The sequence below is a fragment of the Manis javanica genome, chromosome 7 (genome assembly GCF_040802235.1).
Source record: "Manis javanica isolate MJ-LG chromosome 7, MJ_LKY, whole genome shotgun sequence".
Lineage (NCBI taxonomy): Eukaryota > Metazoa > Chordata > Mammalia > Pholidota > Manidae > Manis > Manis javanica.
Genome location: NC_133162.1, coordinates 84,861,621 through 84,886,292, shown reverse-complemented (window position 1 = coordinate 84,886,292; position 24,672 = coordinate 84,861,621). Strand labels below are relative to the sequence as shown.

General features: G+C 44.6%; 1 long non-coding RNA gene across 2 annotated transcripts; it reads left to right on the top strand.

Moving 5' to 3' along the window:
* Nucleotides 1-252: 252 nt before the first annotated feature.
* LOC140850452 (uncharacterized) lies at nt 253-5,806 on the top strand. 2 transcript variants are annotated; one of them, XR_012133307.1, is made up of 2 exons: nt 253-1,242; nt 4,365-5,806. It is a non-coding gene; the product is annotated as an uncharacterized lncRNA (long non-coding RNA). The 2 variants fall into 2 exon arrangements; XR_012133306.1 differs by having other exon boundaries at nt 4,286-5,806.
* Nucleotides 5,807-24,672: the final 18,866 nt, after the last annotated feature.

The following is a 24,672-nucleotide window of genomic DNA, read 5'->3' as shown; positions in this document are numbered from 1 at the left end:
CAGTTGGGGTGTCCCGGCTCCCGGGTTTCGGCACCAATGAAAGGAAAGGAGCGACACATAGCAGCAATTCACTGGAGAGTTCCACTTTATTAGGGAAAGGTGCTGGGTTATATAGGAAGGGGCATGAATTGATTGAGGTGTCACTTCTACGGGGCTGGTGGCTGTTGGCTAGGTGCCGGGATTGGGAGGGGGGCGAGAGGTGATTGGGCTTCAGGTGGTGCTGGTGGGAACTGAGGACCCCGAAGAGAAGCCGGAAGTTTGCCATCTTACTGGTGGGGACCCTTCAGTGTCAATAAATATTTGTTAAATAAGAAACAAATATAACCCCAACAGTTCATAGGATCTGAATGTAAGAATAGAAATAGGTTAGCATAAGCATAGCCATCTTAAAGGCCTAGAAGCCATTTTCTGAGTATGTGACTTAGAAAGAAAAACTGGAACTGGGTAAGGCCTTGAAAAACAAGTTAATCATGAGCACCGGGTGGTGGGCAGCTGTGACCCTTGGTCAGCTAACCTTGGTCAGTAAATCTTACATACCAAGCTTATCGTGCAGAACCTCCCTGACCATTGAGGAGTAGTCTTACCCTGCCCTTGCTTAACCCCAGGATATATGTCTTGCAAGAATAATGTATAGTTATAGAAAATTGCTATGAGTTAAGTGCTTTGAAATTGCTATATAAACCCTTGGCTCTGAGTGCTCGGGGTCCTTGTTGAGACCCGCTGCTTCGGGCTGACTTGGACCCCAACTAGTTGGCTGAATAAAGACTTTGCTTGAATTTACATCTCTATGCCTGTGTAGTTTGTTCTCTGGGGAAGCCTCGGAAGCCTGGACCCTAACATTTGGGGGCTCGTCCGGGATACGAGCAGCTTCCCTGAGAACAAAGGACAGCTGGAGGCAAGGTCTAATTGTCCGGACGGGGCAGTGTAATTCGAGGGTCGCCCCCTCGTGTCTGCATAAATCCATTATAAAGCGGGAGTCGCCATCCCGTGTATGGTCTCGGGTTAGTGGTCCCGAGTGAGGAAGTCCGGGCTGGTAGTCCCGGCCCCCAGGTTAGCGACCCTGGGTGAAGCCCAGGTAACCAATCCTGGCCCTAGGGTCCGAGTGACTCGGCCTTAGGAAGGCAAATCCGATCGGCAGAAAACTGGCGCCCGAGGAGGAAAAGATCGAGCTCGTCACCCTGCGGCAGTCCGAGTGGACGCCCTTCAGGAGAATTACGAGAGTTTTTGAAGACCCTGAAAGTGGTGAGTGTGGTGCGCACCAGAGTGAGAGAAGGACCGGTCCGAACGAGTGCGATCAGATGTGGTGTGTGTGTGCTTAGTGTTATCATTGACTGTTTTACTGTGTTTTGGTTTCGGTTTATATTTTTTTTCGCTTCTCATTTTAAGTTTCCTTGTTCTAAGGTTCTCCTGCTCTCTCCGTTCCTCCTTTCTGCCACTACATCATTCCCCGCGGGCACGGGTCGGGCAATTAAGAGCCATTAGGGCGCCCGCCGCTAGAAGACTCCCGTGACAGGATAAGGGGGTCACAGCCGCGAATCCCAGATAAATTTGCGTCCCCCGTGGAAGGAAAACTGTGCAACGACAGGCACTCGTTCACAAGCACATACAACAGTCATTTTGTTTGAAGTGGCATCTTCATCCTTCGCCTTTGTCTCCCTCATATTCTTTTTCCTTCTTTCTCACCATGAGACAGACTCAGACGACCCCCTAAGTGTGTAAATGAATATATCTTTCTACCTCCGGATGGTATTAATGAAATTGATTTAAAGACAAGCGCTTGTGAAAATTAGGTAGTCTAAAACTTCCAGAAAACCTGATAAAAAGTGTTAAGCATTAATGCTAATTTGAGTTTGCCTGAGGCGGGCATGTCCTTGTAGTTATCAGCTGCCTAAATTTACCTGAGGTCATTTAAGTCATGTTATCTGCTAAATCTTTTAAAAATAAAATGCTTAAAGGCTTGGCTTTGTCTAATATTCAGTAAAGGTCTTGTAAGTAATCTAGAATAGTTGTTACGAATGAGTGAACTAAATGACTGAAGCAAGTGAACCTCTTTTTAATTGTGTGTTACAGTGTGTATACCTACCTACTGCCTGAGAATCTTTGTAGAAACCTAAAACCTTAAAGTTTTGCTAAGTTAAGAAGATATACTCTATGAGAGATTGTGCTGTAAAGCTCATGGTTACAGAAATTATAAAATGTGTTCATAAATTTGTCAATCTAAAGAATGTTAGTTTAACAGTTTACAATGGCCTGCTTCTCGGTGTTCACTGGAAATTAAAGTTTCTAATGGTTTTAAGTTTTAATTAAAACTATTTAAAGTAATAAAACATTTCTCTATGCTAAAAAATGTATGTTTTAATAAGAAAAAGTATAAAGAATGAAAAGTCTTCTGCATGCTAAAGAATGTGTTTTGTGATAAAGAAAGTAACTTTGTTCTAAAGTACAGCTATTTGTTTAAAGAGAGAAAACAGCGTGGTGCCTTTTGTTGTAGAAGACCCGCTCAGCCTGTTGCTTTGGGGGGGAGGGTCAGGATGTTTAGAGATTAAGTGAGATAAACCCAGTCAAGCCGCAGGCAAGCCCAGGCTAATTCTCACCGGCTTATGTGCTTGGGACCATAGGGCAAATGAAGAATAAATTACTATATTCTTACAGATATAGTCCTGCCTAGTGAAATTAAAGCAAGTGAATCTTGATATCAAGTGCACAGCAAAATTAGAATCTCGTTTCTAGTTAAACAGTTTTCTTTAACTGTTAGTCTGCTCTTAATGTTGAAAGATCAAAGCAGTTTCTCATGCTTAAAGTCTCAGTGAGTTGCCAGAATATTAAAAAAAAAAAAAATGAAATCGTAATATTAAAAAGACTAAAAGCTAAAGTTTGTTAACAACTGTATAAGCTTTATTTGCCTTTGAAATATTTTGTTATTGAAAACGATTGCATGGCCTGAGAAATTGAATTATTTATTCCATATATTTTTATAAGTGGAAAAATCTCTAACCAACAAATGATTAAAGTTGTTACTGATTATTTGTTTTCTTAATTTATCCTCCTAAGCAGAATGGTAACAAAGCTTTTTTCAGCTGATTAAATGCACTTAGTTAACAAACCAAAATTTATTCTTAAAAATTAAACTAGAATCTAGACAAGATTATGTTTCTCCCAGAAAAACAAGTTTCACTGTAAAAGTTTAAATGGACAAACGTGTGACCACTTTTGAGAAAGGTTGTAATAGATTTTTTTGACAACCACCAGGTCTTCTTGTTTAATTTATATGCTGTATGTTTTAAAAAAAAAAAAAAAAAACATGGGGGATGAAAGGAAAGGAGCGACACATAGCAGCAATTAACCAGAGAGTTCCGCTTTATTAGGGAAAGGTGCTGGGTTATATAAGAAGGGGCATGAATTGATTGAGGTGTCACTTCTACGGAGCTGGTGGCTGTTGGCTAGGTGCTGGGATTGGGAGGGGAGCGAGAGGTGATTGGGCTTCAGGTGGCGCCGGCGGAAACCAAGGACCCCCGAAGAGAAGCCGGAAGTTTGCCATCTTACTAGTAGTAGTCCTTCAGAGGACTCTTCATATTTTTTTAATGCAAATGATCTTAGAGCTTTTAATAGAATTTGCATAGCAGCTTATATCTACTATTAAAGAGTAAAACATTCTTGAAGCTTTCAGAGAAGACCTGTAGACTTAAGCACTTTCTCTGCTTTTTTTGTATCTGGTCTTGGACACTTATGCTAAGTTCAAAAAAAAGTGCTTTTACCTCTAGTTAACTCTGATATTTTCCAGAGGGCCCCTGGAACATGTCAGAAGAATTTTTTCTCATTAGAGAAAGTATTTGACTAATTTGGCTTATTTATCTGATATATATTTATTTATTTACCAGGAAAGCACTGTCAAAGAGAATGATGCTAAACTTTGTTACTAAATGTTTTGTATTACAGAAATATCAGAATTTCCTTATGTCAACTGTCTTACAGTAAGCTCTCATCAGATCTTTAACCATTGTCATTTGTAAGTCTTTTGTCATTTATAGTATTATCCCTAAACTGGTAAAGAACTAGATTTCAGCAGAACAGGTATTAGTTACATAAGATTACATAAACTAAAGAAAATGATTTTGTGTCTTTTTGTTTCAAATGTTGCTGATAAAGTGTTTTAACCTTGTTCTCTTAAACTGACAACAGTTTAGTAAATGACTATCTTTATGAGCAGAATTGAAACTTCCTTCTCTCTACCTGATCCCTCCAGAGTTTAAAAACTTTCAGTGACTGTTTTTGTATTCCATGGCAGTATGTTTATTTGCATGAGTTCAATAAGAATCTGCTTTCCTTGTGAGAAGACTACTTAAGAACACTGGTTATACTGCCAGGGCTTTGACTGGAATGTCATACCTGAGAGACATGTGCATGGACTCAGATGTGAACAACTTTAAGGAACTAAGATTGACTTTATAAAGCCAACAAAGCCCCTTGGAAGAACTGGCCTGGTACCTTGCTTACAGAGTTCCCAGCAGCCTTACCAGGTGAGTAAAGAAGGTCACTTCCTGGCAGGTTCAGAGACCTCGAGAAGAGAAGAATTCATCCAAATCTACAGGTACTGCAGGCAAAGCCTGATGGCAAGTCTAGCTTGGCTGTCTGGCCTCAAGAGGCCTTTAAAAGTTCAATCTGAAATTCCTTACAAAAAGTTCCAGCAAAGCATATTTAAAAGAGCCTGTGTAATCAATTGCTCTTCTTGCTGCACTTGTGCAAATGATCAAGCCAGCTGTTAATTATTTTCTTAACCTGGTTACTTCTAATAAAAATGAGGGTGATTTTAGAGAAAAGTATTGTTTCAATAACTGCAGCCTCCAGAATAGAAAATCCAACTCCAGATGTTGCTACATAACCTAATAACACAATTTGTTTTATCTTGCCTAGAAGCCACAAAACTGCAAATAGTAATAGAAGCGCCAGCCTTCTGAAGCCCTCTCAACTGACCAGTAATAGAGACCTAGCTGCACCCTTTACTGCACCCCCTTCTCAGCACGAAGCAGCCAGAGCGGTCATCGCCCCTTTTCCCTAGCAGCAGCTAGAGTCCCTATCTGTAGAAGACAAAGACCGAGACTCACTTTATCCTCTGCAAGTAGGCAAAGAACCTGCATTGAGAGAGTTCCTAAAACTTACACCTCCCTCTACAACAAGACAGAAGTAATCAGCACCACCCCAGCTTATTCTAACAAGTAGTAGGCCCGCCAAACCGGAGTCACTCCATGTGTTACCTTTATCAAAGAACGCATTAGCATCGTGCAAATCATAGTGTTGAGACAGAACTATCAGAGTGTTAACCAAACAGATGACCCCTAATTTCATGATTGAAATAGATACAAGAAGAAGAGGGGAATGTAAGAATAGAAATAAGTTAGCATAAGCATAGCCATCTTAAAGGCCTAGAAGCCATTTTCTGAGTATGTGACTTAGAAAGAAAAACTGGAACTGGGTAAGGCCTTGAAAAACAAGTTAATCATGAGCACCGGGTGGTGGGCAGCTGTGACCCTTGGTCAGCTAACCTTGGTCAGTAAATCTTACATACCAAGCTTATCGTGCAGAACCTCCCTGACCATTGAGGAGTAGTCTTACCCTGCCCTTGCTTAACCCCAGGATATATGTCTTGCAAGAATAATGTATAGTTATAGAAAATTGCTATGAGTTAAGTGCTTTGAAATTGCTATATAAACCCTTGGCTCTGAGTGCTCGGGGTCCTTGTTGAGACCCGCTGCTTCGGGCTGACTTGGACCCCAACTAGTTGGCTGAATAAAGACTTTGCTTGAATTTACATCTCTATGCCTGTGTAGTTTGTTCTCTGGGGAAGCCTCGGAAGCCTGGACCCTAACATGAACATTTGGACCTCTAAATGCCAGTGTACCAAGGATTCTTATCTTTTAATGTTTTTGAATTATGTCTCTGATACTATACAACTGGATTATCTTAATTGGGCCTGCCTTCCAAGCAGGGCCATAAAACAGTACTGGCAAGTTCACTTGTTTTTTGTTTTTTCTTTTCTTTCTGGCTATCTCATGTAATTCTTTTAAATCACCTCTATTTAAAAATTTGCCTTAAAAGGAAAATAAAAGCAAAATACTAACTTGGCTTAAATTGCAGGACCTTGTAAGCACTGAACATAAATTTTTCTATTAATGAGTGTAAGTTTGGGGAGAGGAAATCCCGGGGCAAAATACCTCTAAAAACTAAAATCAGTCAAAGGGAGAAATAAAGTTTAAAATCTGTTTATTGCTCACAAACTGCAGTGTGCGGCCATTTCTCTTTTCCCTGCTCCAGCCCTCCCCCTCACCTCTCAGGTACAGATAAGCTCTCTTTGCCCAGGTAATTACCCATTGATATGGAGATGAACTTCTCTCCATCCCTGAGGAATGATGCAAATACATTAAAGTCATACTTCTTTCCACCTCTGAAGGCCTATTGATACGCAGATGTACTAAAGCCAGGTGAGATAGTCTGGAAATGTTACAATTTTATTCACAATGAGTCAATTCAGTTATGAGAAAAGAATTTTTTCTCATTGAACTCTTTACTTAAAAAATTATTTCTGATTTCCCTCTATGTTTATGGTGTCAATTTTAAGTGTTTGTCAGATCACTTTCCCCTCCTTATATCTCATTTATAAAAGAGATTCGCAGTTAGCAGTTGTAACTCGGTGGGGGGGGGGGGTAGAATCCTGGATCAGAATACCTTTGAAACCAAAATCAGTCAAAGAGAGAAATAAAGTAGGAGAAACCTATTTTTTCTTACAAGAAGTCATCTCTGACCAGCTGTAGAAAAAGAGAGAGCTCCACCCAACCACTCCATATAAGCCATGTAACTACCTATTCATTTGGAGTGGACTACTTCTCTCCACCCCCTGGAAACACCTATTGATTGGAGATGCCCTAAAGCCAGGTGAGATATCTGGAAATATTGCAATTTTACCCACAGCAGTTGTCAAGTTTATTTCCCCATTCACCGTCTTAAACTGATGAAGTACCAAATCCTGTCTATTAAGCAAAAATATTTGTACTCTTAGTCAATGCAAAGCAAACAAGTAAACAAACCCAAATAAAAAATCCAAACCAAATCAAATAAATATAAGCAAAACCCTCCACACTTTGGATTTTCTGGAGAATCTTGAAATAATCATTGAAATGAATGCATAGATGTTCTCCTGTCTTCTAAATATTAATGCTGTTGGGGGGGTATTGTTTATTTTCCTGGTTCTTGTCCCCACCGCAACAAGTAATTGAAGGGCAGAGACACTTATTAAAGTAGAGAAGCAGAGTAAAAGGTTTATTTAAAGTTACTTATTTAAAGAGAGAAAAAGTGCAGGCGACCTCAGGGAGGAGAGGAGCCCTGAAAGGTTTAAGTTTTATTGAGAGAAAGTGCATTGTGGGTAAAATTGTAATATTTCCAGAATATCTTGCCTGGGTTTAGTGCATCAGCATATCAACAGATGTTCTTCAGGGGTGGATAAAAGTTCATCTCCATAGCAATGGGTAATTACCCGGGCAATGGAGGGCTTATCTGAATCTGAGAGGTAAGGAGGAGTGCTAGTTTTGCTTCTGCTGGATCAGGAAAGGGAACCATTCCCAGACTGAAGTTTGTAAGCAATAAATGGGTTTTAAACATTAGTTCTCCCTTTGACTGATTTTGGTTTTAGAGGTATTTTGCCCTGGGATTTCCTTTCCCCAGAGTTACATGCACTTTTAGAGAAAGGTCAGGAGTGCACGCTACCTCAGAGAGAGATGTGTTAGGGTCCAGGACTCCGGGGTTTCCCAGAGAACAAGACACACGGACACGGAGATGAAAATCCAAGCAAAGTCTTTATTCAGCCAGCAAGCTGGGGTCGACAGCACCTCCCCTGACATGCAGGCCGATTCCGAGCTGCCGACCCCGAAGCAACTTTGGGTACTGATTATATAGGATCTTCACAGCCATTACAACAAAGGCCGTGCAGTTCTACAACTAATAGGTTTAAAACACACTCTATATTGTGACCAATGGGAAACATTGTAACCTTTTTAGGGGACGCTCCAGTTGCCTGCCCGCTTCAATTGTTATCTCTTGCTTACCCAAGCATGTCTATGTGACTTATCATGGGTTACATCCCCAGGCATTCCCAGGCTGTTGCCCACTTCTAGTTATCTAACTTAGGGTAGGCGCATTTCTCAGAAGCCTTGGGTAATTTACACAAGAAAAAACTGGGTGGCTCTCGCTCTAGGCAGTCAGGTTAAGTGTCATTAGTTCTTTTTCCTGACTCTTGATGCTCTCTGCACTCCGTTACATTTCCCCCCTTTTTTTGATCAGACTAAGGAATCTTCCGCAGCAGTTTCTAGGCCCTGATATTTTTGGCCAAGGACCAGGAGTTGGATGGTGTCAAACTTCTCCTGCACAAACTTAAGTAGCCTGTTTATTATACACAGACCGATGGTAAGCAAAAACAGCAGGATGACCAGTGGCCCTGCAACGGCTGAGAGGAGGGTAGCAAACCATGGCTTGTGCTTGAACCAAGACTCAAACCAGCCTTTGCTGCTGCTGCTTTCATGTTCTTTATGCAGCCTGTCAAGATCTTTTTTTAGTTTGGCTAAGGAATCTCTGACTGCACCTGTCTTATCTACATAGAAACAGCATTCTTCTTTTAGGGCTGCGCATAACCCACCTTCTTTTAAGAACAAGAGGTCCAAGCCTCTTCGGTTCTGTAGGACCACCTCTGACAAGGAGGTGAGGGATTGCTCCAGGTCTGATATTGACTGTCGGAGTTGTTCTAGGTCCCTGTCGACTGCCAGCCTCAGGGCTGTGAGCCCTTTTTCCCACGTCACAAGGGCTGTGACCCCAGTGCCTGCCCCTGCTATCCCTAGGGAGAAGAGGGTCCCAATGGTCAGGGCGGTAACAACCTCCCTCTTGCTCTGATGGGGGCTCGGCCTTTCTTCCCAATAAGAAAGGAGAGATTCATGAGAATGATACATTAGACGAGGTAGAATGGCCACCAGAACACAAAACTCACTGTTAGCATTGAACACAGAGGTGGATAGGGCCGGAGTGAGGCCTGTCTTTGAGCAGAGCCACCAGCCTGAGGAGGGTATAATCCACTTTCCCTGCTCTCACGTAGTGTTATTATAGGAGGAGCATAACTGGCTCTGGGTCATTGGGACTGTGCCTACACACGTACCAACGACTGAGACTTGAGCGATTGTAAGTCCCCACGGTCTCCCATCCCAGTAAGTGGGATGGGAGTTGTTGATAATGTAGGAGCCATTTATCCCGATTGCCTCATAGAAGGGGGGTGATCCTGGGTAGCATAGCCAACAGGGATCGGTGAGGGAAGAAGTGGTGTGGTTAAAAGTCTCTACTACTGCCTGCACCATTTCCCACATGGGATTATCTAACCCGGAGGGAGTGTACTGGGCCCATAACCCAGAGGTCGATGGACCCGGTCCTCTTGTGGGCTCGGGAGCAAGCTTTCTGGTCAGCATTTTCTTATCCTTTTTGCTCAGGCCCTTGTCCTGGATTGAAGGTTTCTGGGGATTTATAACCGGGTTGGGACCTACGGCAGCGGTGGGAGTTGACACGGTTAATTTAATGATGAGGGTCGAACCAGCATGCCCCCCATATTTATAATACACCATTCCCCACATTAGTCCATTTATCCAGCGCGATACCTCAGTGTTTTTGCCCGTCTCGGTGAATTGAACTCTTACCCAGTCCTGGTCCGTTTTGTCACAAGCCTTGGTTTTGTAAAGGGTCATAGGCTGGTGACAAGGGATGCCCTTGTTGACATAAGTAAATTTGACAGAATCTATTTTTGTAACTGTACATCTCCAATCCCCATCGTTCGAGGTTACACAGTCCGAGCTGGCACAAAAGAAGTCATGCCCCCCGCCACAGTGCCTTCCTTTACCTGTTCCTGGGCAAGCATAAAACCCATGGGAGCGAGCCAAGTTTGGAGGGATGGATCGGTAAACAGGGGTGATCTGCCAAAAGCAGAAATACAGGTCAGGCCACCAGGTTCCGAATGGCACACTGTGTTGTGTGGAGTTGATGACTTCCCCATTGTCACTATCAATCAGCATCCAGGTCAGGTTCCTTGGTTGATGGGGGTTGGTGCCTCTGATCCCCACAGATGTGGCTCCCGTGAAGATCCATACTAAGGAGCTTATTAGCAGGATCTCTTTCATCTTCGGCTTAAGTGTAGTTTTAGGGGATTGGCAGGATGCTGCTGCACCTTCCACTCTTCTTTTCGGTTCCTTGGATCGTTACGAGGTAGGATCCGAACGTGGGTGTGGTGCACCCATGGAGCGATACCATCAACCTTGAGAGCAGTGGGGGTGGTAAACAATACAACATAAGGTCCTTTCCACCTGGGCTCGAGAGTCCTCACTTGGTGCCTTTTGACCCATACCATATCCCCTGGGACTATGCCATGTTCCGGGCTCAGAATTTTCCTGCCCTCGTAATATGCTCTGATCAGGGACCAGATTTTCTGCTGCACTTTAGCAAGAGTTTGCAACACATTCAGATAGTCAGGGGATGGGTCCTCTGCACCGGGAAGCTGCACTCGCTGGGTTATGGGTGGAGGGGCCCTGTACATTATCTCAAATGGAGTTAAACTATGTACATAGGGGGAGTACCGAGCGTGGAAGATGGCTAAGGGAAGGAGAGTCACCCAGTCCCCGCCAGTCTCTAATACCAATTTAGAAAGGGTCTCCTTCAGGGTCCGATTCATTCTTTCTACCTGCCCAGAGCTTTGTGGGTTATAAGCACAATGTAACTTCCAATCTACTCCCAAAGCTAGGGCTAGTCCTTGCAGGATTTTGCTAACGAAAGCTGGGCCGTTATCGGAACCTATTGCTTCAGGGACACCATATCTGGGGATGATTTCCTCAATTAATCTTTTTGCTACTACCTGGCTAGTCTCATGCTTGGTTGGAAAGGCCTCCACCCACCCAGAGAAAGTATCTACCATAACCAGCAAATACTTGTATCCATACTTCCCTGGTTTTATTTCGGTGAAGTCTATTTCCCAACTCCTCCCTGGAGCCCTCCCCCTTTCCCGGGTAAGTGCCGGGTGCAGCCCTCTTGGGGCTGATCTTAGCATTGCACAGCTACTGCATTCTTTCGTGATCTGACAAGCTGCCTCATTCTGGTGGGGAAACACCAACTGCACGGACTGGAAAAGGCTGAGCAGCTTTTTCCAGCCTAGATGGGTGGACTTATGCAGATTAGCAAGCATGTACTGCCCCAATGCTTCTGGCAGGATCAACCTACCTTCTTGGTCCCTACTCCAATTTCCCTCCCCAAACACTTTCCCCGAGACTTGTTTCTTAATCCACTCAAGATCCTGGGGGGAATACTCAGGTTTGGGTGGCAAGGCGGGCAGTTCAGGTATGGGTATTTCAAGGGCTGCAAGTACAAGGGAGTCCGAGAGGGCTGCCCTCTTGGCTTCCGCATCAGCATGGCTGTTGCCAATGGCCTCAGTTGTCTTCTTTGATTGGTGGCCCGGTACATGTATAACTGCTACCTCTTTGGGTTTTTCGACAGCAGCTAGTAGTCTTTGGACTTCTTGCAGATTCCTCAGTCCCTTCCCTTCTATGGAATGAAATCCTCTTTCTCGGTAGATGGCACCGTGGACATGGACAGTGCCTATCTGTGTAAATGTTGGCCCGCTTGCCTTCTGCTCTTTCCAGGGCCTCAGCGAGAGCAATAAGTTCCGCCTTCTGTGCTGAGGTGCCAGGGAGCAGAGCTGCACTCCAGACAACTTCCCCTTTGTGGGTTACTACTGCTGCCCCTGCTCTCCTGACCCCCTCCTGCAAAAATCTGCTCCCATCCATATACCAATTTAGCTCACAGTTTGGTAACGGTGTGTCTTTCAGGTCTGCTTGCACCTGGATAATTCCGGAAAGGATGTCTCTACAGTCATGGATGGGGGTCATCAGATCTGGGTCTGGCAGAAGGGTGGCAGGATTTAGGGTTACCGGGTCAGAGAAGGCAATTCGTGGAGAATCTAGTAGGAGCCCTTGGTAGTGGGTGAGTCTTGCGTTCGTCATCCATTTTCCTGGAGGATGCTTGAGGATCCCCTCTACGGTATGTGGGGCTGTTACTCTCAGGTTCTGGCCAAAAGTCAGCTTGTCTGCCTCCTTTACCAGTAGAGCAATAGCTGCTAGGATACACAGACAAGGTGGCCACCTGCAGGCCACTGGGTCTAGCCGCTTGGACAAATAGGCCACAGGTCTTTTCCACGGGCCCAGCTGCTGAGCCAGGACTCCTTTAGCCACTCCCTCCTTTTCATCTATAAACAGGATAAAGGGTTTTTCTGGGTCTGGCAGAGATAGAGCGGGGGCCCGGAGGAGAGCTTCTTTTAGTCTGCCAAAAGCCTCTTGTTGTTCCTGAGTCCATTGCCAGCCTGGCCCTTCTTTGGTCGCTTCATATAGCGGTCAGGCTATTTCTGCGTACCCTGGAATCCAGAGCCTGCAAAACCCGGCTGAGCCAAGAAATTCTCTCATTCCCCAGGGTGAGGAAGGGACGGGGATAGTCAGGACAGTTTGTTTCATGGCCTGCATTAGCCACCTGGCCCCATTAGATATTTTGTACCCCAAGTAGACTACTGACCTCTGACAGATGTGGGCTTTCTTGGTGCTGGCTCGATATCCCAGTTCACCCAGTTCAGCCAGCAAGATCCCTGTGGCTTCTTCGCACTCTTCATGGGTTTCCGTGGCCAGCAACAGGTCATTCACATACTGCAGCAGTGTCACACAGGGATGGCTCCTGCAAAAGGGCCCCAGGTCCTGGCTTAGGGCTTCATTGAATAAGGTGGGAGAGTTCTTGAAGCCCTGTGGTAGTCTAGTCCAGGTAAGCTGCCCTTTTCTCCCCCCCCCCACCCGGCTCTTGCCACTCAAAGGCAAACAAAGGCTGACTAACTTCAGAGAGTGGGATACTAAAGAAGGCGTCTTTCAGGTCCAGAGTAGTATACCACACATGCGTGGGTGGCAGGTGGCTGAGTAGGGTGTAAGGGTTGGGCACTGTAGGATGGATGTCTTCTACCCTCTCATTGACTTTTCGCAAGTCCTGCACTGGTCTGTAATCTCTAGTGCCAGGCTTCCTCACTGGAAGCAGGGGCGTATTCCATGCACATTGGCAGGTTTTAAGGATTCCTGTCTCCAACAGTCTATGGATATGGGGTGCTATTCCTTTCCTGGCCTCTTCCGGCATTGGATATTGCCGGACCCGGATGGGTAGAGCTGCGGCTTTGAGTTGAACAATGACCGGGGATAGGTGTTTAGTGAGACCAATTCCTCCGGTCTCGGCTCATGCGGAAGGGAACCTCTGCAACCAAGAGTCCATTTCTCCCCGGCCCCCCCTTTTCTTGATCTGCCTGAAACAGATGATGTTCATCGGTCAGGGACAGAGTTAACACATGCGCCAGTTGTAGGGGCTGCCCTTCTTTGTCCATGATTTTTATTCCTTCAGGTTCAAAATGAATGCACACCCCAACCTTGGTTAGTAAGTCTCTACCTAACAACGGTGCGGGGCTCTCAGGTACGACCAGAAATGAGTGAGAGACCTGATGCCTTCCTAGGTCCACTTTTCTGCTAGTGGTCCAGGCACATTTCTTGGACCCTGTCACTCCCTGGACTATACTTGTGCATCCTGGGTTCAGGGGACCGTGGGCCTGGTTAAGAACTGAATATTGTGCCCCAGTATCTACCATGAACCCAATGGGAGTCCCCTCCACGCACAGGGTTACCCAGGACTCGGGGAGGGGTGCCGAGCCCCATCCCTGTCAATCCTCCTCTCCTAGGTGCAGGGTCTTAACAGGGTTCCCTCTTCCTTGTTCCCTCCTTTGGGGGCACTCCCTCTTCCAATGTCCATATCTCTTACACAGGGCGCATTGATCTCGTCCTAGTCAGGATTGGCGGGGTCCTGTTGGCCTAGGGCCCTCCTTCACCCCGGCCAGGAATATCCTGGCCATCTCGTCCCTCTGCTTCTTGTTCTCCCTCTTCTGAAATTCTCTGTCTTCCTTCCTATTTTTCTCCTGCATTACCCATTTCTCTTTCCTCAGCCTTTCCTCTCTATCCTATGAAGTTCCCTAGCATTGAAGACCTTCTCTGCCTGCTGCAGCAGTTCACTAATAGAGATCTCCCCCAGGTCCTCCTGCTTGTGGAGTTTTCTCCGGATATTGGGGGCTGCCTGGTTGATGAATGAGAGGACTACAGCTGATCTATGTTCCTCTGCTTCCGGGTTTATGGGGGTATACTGCCTGTAAGTGTCAAACAGCCTTTCCAGATATGTGGCTGGGCTTTCCATTTCCCCCTGAACAATAGTTTTTACCTTAGCCAGGTTAGTGGGCCGTCTGGCGGCCACCCGGAGACCGGTCATCAGAGTCTGGCGGTAGACCAGGAGACGCTCCCTACCTTCTGCAGTCCCGAAGTCCCAATCCGGGTGCGTAAGTGGGAACGCCTCATCAATGATGGGCTAGAGGGTAGTGGGTCTTCCATTCTCTCCGAGGACATTTTTCCTGGCCTCACTGAGGATACGCTCTCGCTCTTCCATCATGAAGAGAGTGCAGAGCAATTGCTGGCAGTCATCCCATGTGGGACGATGGGTAAACATAATGGACTCCACTAGACCTATAAGACACTTGGGGTCCTCTGAGAAGGGAGCGTTCTGAGTCCTCCAATTATAGAGGTCACTAGATGAAAAGGGCCGGTATTGATATTGTTGAGTGATTCCTGTACCGATGGCATGCACAGGCAGAACCGGCACTACTCCTTCTGAGGTGGAGGAGGGAGCCTCCCCTTCTTGTTCCCTGGCCCCCCGAGGCCTTAACTGCATTCCTCCTGTTCTACCTGGCGCCCAGTGTGGGGCCAGGGCGGGGTAGTGTGGGGAAGCTCTTTCCAGCCTCCTGGCTCCCTCTGCTGAAGAGTCTGGGGAAGCTGTGGCTGCCTGGTTCCCGCTGGGTTCCGCAGCCTCATTTTCTATCCTCCCGGCAGCTTCACCCCTCTCCTCCGCATACGGGGGTGGCTGCTCAATCAGCAGAAGGGGGTAGAGAGGAGAACTGTCGGAGAGGACAGGCAGTGCACTCGGGCTCACAGGATTTCTGGCCCTGCGATCAGAGGGCTTTAATTTTTCCTGAGCAACTAGGACGGAGGTCTTTAGTGGGTCAGTATGAGGTTTCCCTACCAAAAAGGGCCTCAGCCAGGATGGAGGATTCTCGGCTAGATTTTCCCATACCAAGATATAGGGGAGTTGGTCAGGGTGGCCCTCAGGGTCTGGTTGGGAGATAATGGTTTTGACTTTGCCGATAAGGTCCAGGGAAAGAGACCCCTGGGTTGGCCAGCCTACTCCAAAGGAAGGCCACTCGACTGAGCAAAAGGTGTCAAGCTTACCCTTCTTGATGCCAAGGCTCATATTAAGGCCTGTTCCTTGACCTTCGGGAAATGGGAAAGGATCAGACTCTTAGGAGTAGCCTGAGTCTGACCCATAGAGAGAAAGAAGAAGAAAAAGAATATGAGGGAGACAAAGGCGAAGGATGAAGATGCCACTTTAAACAAGATGACTGTTGTATGTGCTTGTGAATGGGTGCCTGTCGTTGCACAGTTTTTCTTCTGCGGGGGATGCAAATTTATCTGGGATTCGCGGCTGTGACCCCTTTATCCTGTCACGGGAGTCTTCTAGCGGCGGGTGCCCTAATGGCTCTTAATTGCTTGACCCATGCCCGCAGGGAATGATGTAGTGGCAGAAAGGAGGAATGGAGAGAGCAGGAGAACCTTAGAACAAGGAAGCTTAAAATGAGAAGCGCAAAAAAAAAAAATAAATAAACTGAAACCAAAACACAATAAAACAATCAATGATAACACCCAGCACACACACCACATCTGATCGCACTCGTTTGGACCGGTCTTTCTTTCACTCTGGTGCGCACCACCCTCACCACTTTCAGGATCCTCAAAAACTCTTGTGATTCTTCCGAAAGGCATCCACTCGGACTACTGCAGGGTGATGAGCTCGATCCTTTCCTCCTTGGGCGCCAGGTTCCTGCTGATCGGACTTGCTTTCCTAAGGCCGAGTCACTCAGACCCTAGGGCCAGGATTAGTCACCTGGACTTCACCCAGGGTCACTAACCCGGGGGCCGGGACTACCAACCCGGACTCTCTCACTCGGGGTCACTAACCCGAGACCATACACGGGATGGTGACTCCTGCTTTATAATGGATTTATGCAGACACGAGGGGGTGAACCTCGAATTACACTGCCCTGTCCGGACAATTAGATCTTGCCTCCAACCGTCCTTTGTTCTCAGGGAAGCTGCACGGATCCCGGACAAGCCCCCAAATGTTAGGGTCCAGGACTCCAGGGTTTCCCAGAGAACAAGACACATGGACACGGAGATGAAAATCCAAGCAAAGTCTTTATTCAGCCAGCAAGCTGGGGTCAACAGCACCTACCCTGACACACAGGCCGAGTCCGAGCTGCTGACCCCGAAGCAACTTTGGGTACTGATTATATAGGATCTTCACAGCCATTACACCAAAGGCCACGCAGTTCTACAACTAATAGGTTTAAAACACACTCTATATTGTAACCAATGGGAAACATTGTAACCTTTTTAGGGAATGCGCCAGTTGCCTGCCCGCTTCAATTGTTATCTCTTGCTTACCCAAGCATGTCTATGTGATTTATCATGGGTTACATCCCCAGGCATTCCCAGGCTGTTGCCCAGCTCTAGTTATCTAACTTAGGGTAGGCGCATTTCTCAGAAGCCTTGGGTAATTTACACAAGAAAAAACTGGGTGGCTCTCGCTCTAGGCAGTCAGGTTAAGTGTCATTAGTTCTTTTTCCTGACTCTTGATGCTCTCTGCACTCCGTTACAAGAGGTACACTGATAGACTGGAAAAATGTTTTAAGGCAAAAAGTTTACACACTTAGAAAGTGTGGGCAACCTGAAACAGGAGCACACTGAAAGGTTGGGGGTGCCCCCTTTTAAGGATTTTTCAGGAATGTGACAAAGGACTAGGGGTGTGGACTTGTTGAGTGGTCTCAAGATGTTTATCTTTGATGAGACATTAAGTTTCTTATTGATGCCGGGGTTCTTGTTCATGAAGCCAAAGAATGAGCTTCACAAACACCCAAAGTAAGAAAGCAAGGTACAGGCTTTTATTTAGAAATAAAGTGGGAGGAAAGAGCTCGTGGCTCACGCTAGGAGGGGACAAGAGAGCCCAGAGTGGTGCATTGTCTAGGGAATTTATAGGCAGTTGAGGACTTTTGGGAACTGAGGGCTTAGGGTGTGGACTTGTACCACCTGCCCTGCCCTCAAGGTGGGCTGGGTTGTTGTCTGTTTGCTAGGGCTGTTTACAGTGAAGTCATGGGTTATGCTGAGATACCTTTGCGGAACCCTCAAACATTCCAGGCCAAGTTGCTCCTGGCCCTGTTGATGCTGGGGTTCTTGTTCACAAAGCTGAAGAATGAGCTTCACAAACAGTGAAGGTAGGAGAGCAAGGTACAGGGTTTTATTTAAAGATAAAGTGAAAGGACAGAGCTCTTGGCTCACGCTAAGAGGGGACAAGAGAGTCTGTAGTGGTGCGTTGTCTAGGGGGTTTTATAGGCAGTTGAGGATTTTTCGAGAACATGAAAACACTTAGGGGTGTGGACTTGTTAAGTGATCTCTGAATATTAAAAATTAACATAAGGAATTTCTTGCCTTGCTTTCTCTCTGGAACATTGGCGCTTTGGTCTGGGAGCATATCAAAAGGCTCCCTGCCTAGCCCCTAAGGTGGGCTGAGGTATTGTCTACTTGCTAAAGAATCTTGCCTCTTGAACTTCCTGGGTGTTTAAAATGCAATCTTATCTTTAAAATGGAATTCTTCTTGCCTTTTACTATGTGTCTACAGCTGGGTCTGCATGCTAAGTTAGTTGCTCAGTTTGCAAAATCACTTTGTCAGATGTGAAGGAGGAAAGACAGCACATAGGCCTGGGCCATTTAGTATGCTAAAGTAAATCTTACACATGGTTACAAATGATTAGCATAACAAAACATGTGCCACTCTTCTTTATCTGGGGAACATTAACTGATTTCACTTAAGAATGATTCTAGAGCTCAATGTTTAACATAGAGTTTTAGTAGGGGGGTTTCCTTGCATGTAGTTACATTGCTCCGACTGCAAATATTCTGCTCTGCCCCCTCCAGAGGCCTTCACTCTATTCTGATTACATCTATGGTCCTTGTCTCACTGTGACCTTTAACTAATCTCACTGAAGATGTCTATATTCATAGTCTGTTATCTTTACCCTAGAGAATTAGTGTGACCTTGACTTTGCATAATGCTGAACATAGTTTCCATAGGGACTTAAAATTGTTATATTGCTTTGACTGTAAATATCTTGCCTTGCTTTTTCTGTGGACCTTCACCCTACTCTGAACCCATGGACCCTCTCTCATTCCCCCCTCTACAGATAGAGACCCTAGCTGCTGCTAGGGAAAGGGGGTGACGACCACTCTGGCTGCTTCATGCTGAAGAGGGGCAGTAAAGGGTGGTGCAGTTAGGTCTCCATCAGTGGTCATTCAAGAGGGCCTCAGAAGATGGGGACTTCTAATCCAGGTTCCATTTCTATTACTATTTGCAGTTTTGTGGCTTCTAGGCAAGATAGAACAAATTGTGTTATTAGGTTAAGTAGCAACATCTGGAGTTGGATTTTCCATTCTGGAAGGACAAACTTGATGAGATTAAGAATGCATGGTTGAATATGAGAACTAGAAGTCGTAAAACTTTAATTGAAATGATGGGAGAAAACTAAAACATCTGGAAAATCACGGTGAGATATTTTGAAGAAGCTAGGATTCTGGATCTAGTTTATGTCCCAATGACTAGTATTAGGATTTAATATGGATAAGGCTGCATTATTGAAACAATACTTTTCTCTAAAATCACCCTCATTTTTATTAGTAACCAGGTTAAGAAAATAATTAACACTTGGCTTTATTATTTGCATAAGTGCTGCAAGAAGAGCAATTGATTACATTGGCTCTTTTAAATATGCTTTGCTGGAACTTTTTAATAAGGAATTTCAGATTGAACTTTTAAAGGCCTCTCTAGGCCAGACAGCCAAGCCAGACTTGCCATCAGGTTTTGCCTGCAGTACCTGTAGATTTGGGTGAATTCCTCTTTTCTCGAGGTTCCCAAGACATCCTGAGGTTCCTGCACCTGCCAGGAAGTGACATTCCTTACTCACCTGGTAAGGCTGCTGAGAACCCTGTAAGCAAGGTACTAGGCTAGTTCTTCCAAGGGGTTTTGTTGGCTTTATAAAGTCAACCTTAGTTCCTTAAAGCTGTTCATATCTGAGTTTATGCATGTGTCTCTCAGGTATGACATTCCAGTCAAAGCCTTGGTAGTATAACCTGTATTTTTAATTGGTCCTCTTACAAGGAAAGCAGGTTCTTATTGAACTTAGGCAAAAAAATATACTGCCATGAAATATAAAAATAGTCAGTGAGAGTTTTTAAATTCTGGAGGGATCAGGTAGAGAGAAAGATAAATGTTTCAATTCTGCTTATAAAGATAGTCATTTACTAAACTGTTGTCAGCTTAAGAGAACAAGCTTAAAACACTATCAGCAACATTTGAAACAAAAAGCCACAATATCATCTTTCTTAGTTTCCTTATTACTTTAAGTAGTTTTAATTAGAATTTAAAACTATTAGGTACCTTAATTTTTAGTGAACACTGAGAATTAGGCTATTATTATAAACTGTTACACTAGCATTCTTTTTTTTTTTTTTTTGAGAGGGCATCTCTCATATTTATTGATCAAATGGTTGTTAACAACAATAAAATTCTGTATAGGGGAGTCAATGCTTAATGCACAATCATTAATCCATCTCAAGCCTAATTCTCGTCAGTCTCCAATCTTCTGAAGCATAACGAACAAGTTCTTACATGGCGAACAAATTCTTACATATACACTAGCATTCTTTAGATTGACAAATTTATAAACACATTTTATAATTTCTGGAACCACATGCTTTGCAGCACAATCTCACTAAGCACAAAATGTCTAAACTTAGCAAAACTTTAAGATTTTAGGTTACTACAAAATTTCTCAGGCTGTAGGTATACACACTGTAACACACAACTATTAAGATGTTCACTTGCTACACTTAGTTTACTCATTCCTAACAACTATGCTAGATTACTTACAGAACTTTTACTGAGTATTAGACAAAGTCAAGCCTCTAAGCATTTTATTCTTGAAAGATTTAGCAGATAACATCAACTTAAATGACTTTAGGTAAACTTAAGCAGCTGATAACCATAAGGACATGTCTGTTTCAGTTCAACTTAAATTAGCATTAATGCTTAATATTTTCTGTAAGAATTTTCTGGAAATTTTAGAATGCCCAATTTTCACAAGCGCTTGTCTTTAAATCAATTTTATTAATACCATCCGGAGGTAGAAAAATCTTTAATTTATACACTTAGACACACAAACATACAGATTAAGATGTAATGACTACAGTTAGCAACACTTTTCATAAAAGAACATATACACAGACTGATAAACTGATACAGAGATTTGAGTTACTGATATCCAATTGCCTTTCCTTTTAGCTTATTTGACTAAAAGTATCTCAGTTTTCAAGAGTACACTCTATGGGTGAGTAGTTTACATAACTGGGTTAAGGTTTAGATGGCCCCAGACTAACAGGGTGGATGAAGGCTCTGAACTGATAGGGACTGTGTGTGTCCACGGGGCTGCTAATGAAATGCAAGTACAATTCTAGCACCAGTCATTTAAAGCTAGGCTGTATTGCAGAAGATAAATTTCTTCTGTTTCAGGGAGTCTAGTTTAAATGCCTTCCAATATTTGAAGATAATGAGTCCAATAAATAGAATAGATATTCACCAAAATAATTTAGAAAACTAGCTCCATATTGTAGTAGTCTATGGGACTTTTGACTATTTTCCATCCTTGCATTAAAATAAATTTAGCTGCATAACCTTATTATATTGTATACTTCTCTCAGATCAGAGTTTAGGATAATTCTGCTGCAGCAAATTGGGCATTTTCCCAACAAGACGTACAGTGTGCTAACAAGAATAGATATACTTTTTCTGGTGGTGGGAGAGTGGAGCACCCAGAAAGGGTGTGGAAACCCAGGCCCCTTCCCACACACAGTGCCCTACGTGTCTCTTCCATGGGCAATTGATCCACCAGAGGAGGGAGCTGTGAGAAGATCAAGTCATAACTGGAGGGTCCGAAACAAAGGTAACTAAACAAGAGTACATAAACCTTTACATTAGAAAGTAAAAATTAAATTGCCTAAGGTCTGTTGCTTAGGGAAGACCACCCAAATGGCCCAGGTTATTTGTCTCTGACAAAAACTGTTATATTTAACTATACATAAATTAATGCCTAACATCCAAACATATTGTGTATGTATTTGTGTATGTATTCAAAATATGCACAATTTGGACAGATCCAGAAGAAGATACAATGTCAAAGGCAGGCTGAATTTTTTTCATTTCAGAAAAACAAGTCATTGAACATTAATACACAAATCATGGCAAAAATTCATATATCTCTATATGCATACTTTCATAAACCCTCTTTATAATGATAGGTGACATTGAAAGAATAAGACATAAAACACCTTTTTGGTTTAAATATTTCTGGAACTTGAGTAAGATTTCAGCACTATTGTATGCATTTATTTACCCATGCTAAAGTAATTAAACAAGGAGGCAGCTCCACCGAGGTGGCTTTAATGTTTTGGTAGCCGACTTATGCAAATGAACCAAAGCAATGGTCAATTTCTGTAAATGCCTCAAAGTTAAGAAATCTAAACTTACAAGGAACCAATCATTAATAGACAATTACTTTCCCAAATAAGGTAACTACTTAAAGTAGAGCCCATCAAATGATTTCCTTGTTTTGCTCCTGAGGCTGCTTTATAAAAGCCTTACACTTAGCCCCTGCTGGTGGAGCACCCCTAACCACTTTTGGATTGTCTCTGTCCAAATCAAATCAATGTTGCCTAAATAAACTCTTCAAAAATTAATGTGCCTCAGTTTCTTTTAACAACACTCTGACTCACTTCTCATCACCACATCTGTGCTAGTTTTTTGCAACATCAACCAATTCTGTGACACAATAGGTACCAAGCCTCTCCATTAGAGGGTTTGTATTGAGGGAAGGCTTGTGTGCAGAAGATAAGACATTTCTTCTTTTTCAGGGTCTGGGGTTCAAAATTGCTCCCAGTTCTTTAGAATGCAAGCTAGAGGCATGTCTGGCTTTAAACTTGAAGAGGAAGCTCCCACCTGGGAGAGAGAAAGACAGGTGTGCGACACCTGGTCAGCCTTTTCTCTGTGTGAGGGCGTCCCCTCACCTTGGAACCTGGGTGACAGTGGTCAATCTCCTCCTCTGCCAGTCCTACTGGATTTAACCACTCCTTACCAGCATGGCCTGTACCTTGCCTTCATTCCCCTCTTGCCTTCCCATGAAGCAAGAGTTGCTTCTGAGCCCTGGATCTAGTGGGGACCTCACTAGTATGCTCTTACTTTATGCCTTTCAGGAGTCCTGATCCAGACCCTAGTTTCTCTGCATGGGCTTTAGCATAGTACACTCAAGATCATTCCTTGAGAGCCCCCTGCCTGTCCCATAAGTGCAAGGACTGTGTGACCTCTGGCTGCCAGAGCCTTGGTCAGAGTCACAAGCCTGTTTCACTTCCCTGGAGCTCAGAAAAGGAAATGCCTAGCCCCAGGATGACTGCCTCTAAGGAAAGGAGGTCAACAGAATAGAGCCATTTATATGTTGGGCTCAGGGTTCAGTCTGATTACTTCACAGACTTCATTTACATTGCACAGGAGAAAGTGGCACAGGCCTAAGAGGAGTGCTTTGAATGGGGAGCAGGGAACTTTTTCCAAGGCCAGAGATAAAATTCAGAGGCCACCACAGACATTTATAGGGGTCGGGGGTCTATGCTCTTAAACACCAGTTTCTTCCACTGCCTGGGAATCATCCTGCTAGTTACTGTAAGAAATCTGATTTGTGTGACAAGAGGTCGGGGAGGGTCATCTACGACTCTCGCAGAGGCAGCAGCCTACCCGGAGATTCACTCAGTGCCATGGATCAATCGGCTGGATCTGAGATCCAAGGACCTCTGTGTACTAGTCCGGTCTGCCCTCAGAGTCCACAGATTAGGATAGGAAAGTAGTAAATTGGTTCAGCCACTCCCCAACATTCCCGTTCATCCAGAGGCAGGGGATCAAGGAGCAGCAGACACCGGGAAACCTTTCACCCAAGACTTAAGACTGGTAGCCAGTTAATCATCTTTTAAGTGGCTAACGGGTGCCCAAACACATTTTTATGAGATAAAAAGTACAGCATTTAGTTAGGAATAAGAGCAAAGCGTAGATCTCCTACCTTGTGGTGGTGAGAATTGGGTTCCGTGAAATTGATGAAGTTAGAAGAGAGTTAGGGATGCCCCTTGCCTCACTGAGGCCAGGGTGGCCTCACTGAAGCAGGCTGGGAGTCAGAGACAGAGAGAGAGAGACACTCCTCACGGATACCCAGTTGGGCTATCGGGGTCTGATTCCAGACACTCGGGCCTTTGAGAAGCTGCTGAACTGGAGCCTCAGCCTAGACTCTTGCAGTTGCCCATGGCTTTCCTCAGTCCCTCTCATCCGAGGAGATACCTCTAAAAGGGAATCCTGGCCTCCACTCAGGTGACATTCCCGGCTCCCAAGGGAGATGGGGGATTCACTGAGGGAGACGCAGGGGAACCTGTCACTCCAAGACTTTGAGAACAGCAGCCGGGCTAGTCCCATTTAAGTGGCTGACCAGCGCCCCATGTTGTATGCCATAGATGGCTTCCTTCTATAAGGACAGTGAAAGAAAAGGCAGGTTTGTGATGCCGGGGTTCTTGTTCCCAAAGCCAAAGAATGAGCTTCACAAACAATCAAGTTAGGAGAGCAAGGTACAGGCTTTTATTTAGAGATAAAGTGAGAGACCAGAGCCGGGAGAGTCCATGGTGGTGTGTTGTCTAGGGGTTTCATAGGCAGTTGAGGATTTTTTGAGAACATGGAAAAAAGCTTTGGGGTGTGGACTTAAGTGGTCCCCGAATATTAAAGATTAACTTAACATAATGAATTTCCTGCCTTGATTTCTCTCTAGGACACTGGTGCCTTGGTCCAGAAGCACATCAAAAGGCTGCCCACCCAGCCCCCAAGGTGGGCTGAGGTATTGTCTATTTGTTAAAGAATCCTGCCTCTTGAACTTTCTGGGTGTTAAAATGCAATCTTATCTTTAAGATGGAATTCTTCCTGCCTTTTACCATGTGGTCTACAGCTGGGTCTGCATGCTAAATTAATTGCTCAGTTTGCAAAATCACTTAGTCAGATCTGAAGGAGGAAAAACACCACATAGGCCTGGGCCTTTCAGTATGTTAAAGTGACTATTACACATGGCTACAAATGATTAGCATAACTGAATATGTGCCACTCTTCCTCAACCGGGGAATATTAACTGACCTCACTGAAGAATGGTTCCAGAACCTAATGTTTAACATAGAGTTTCAATAGGGACTTCGATGCCCATTGTCACATTGTTCTGACCGTAAATATTCCATCCTGCTTTTCCCAGAGGCCCTCACCCTACTC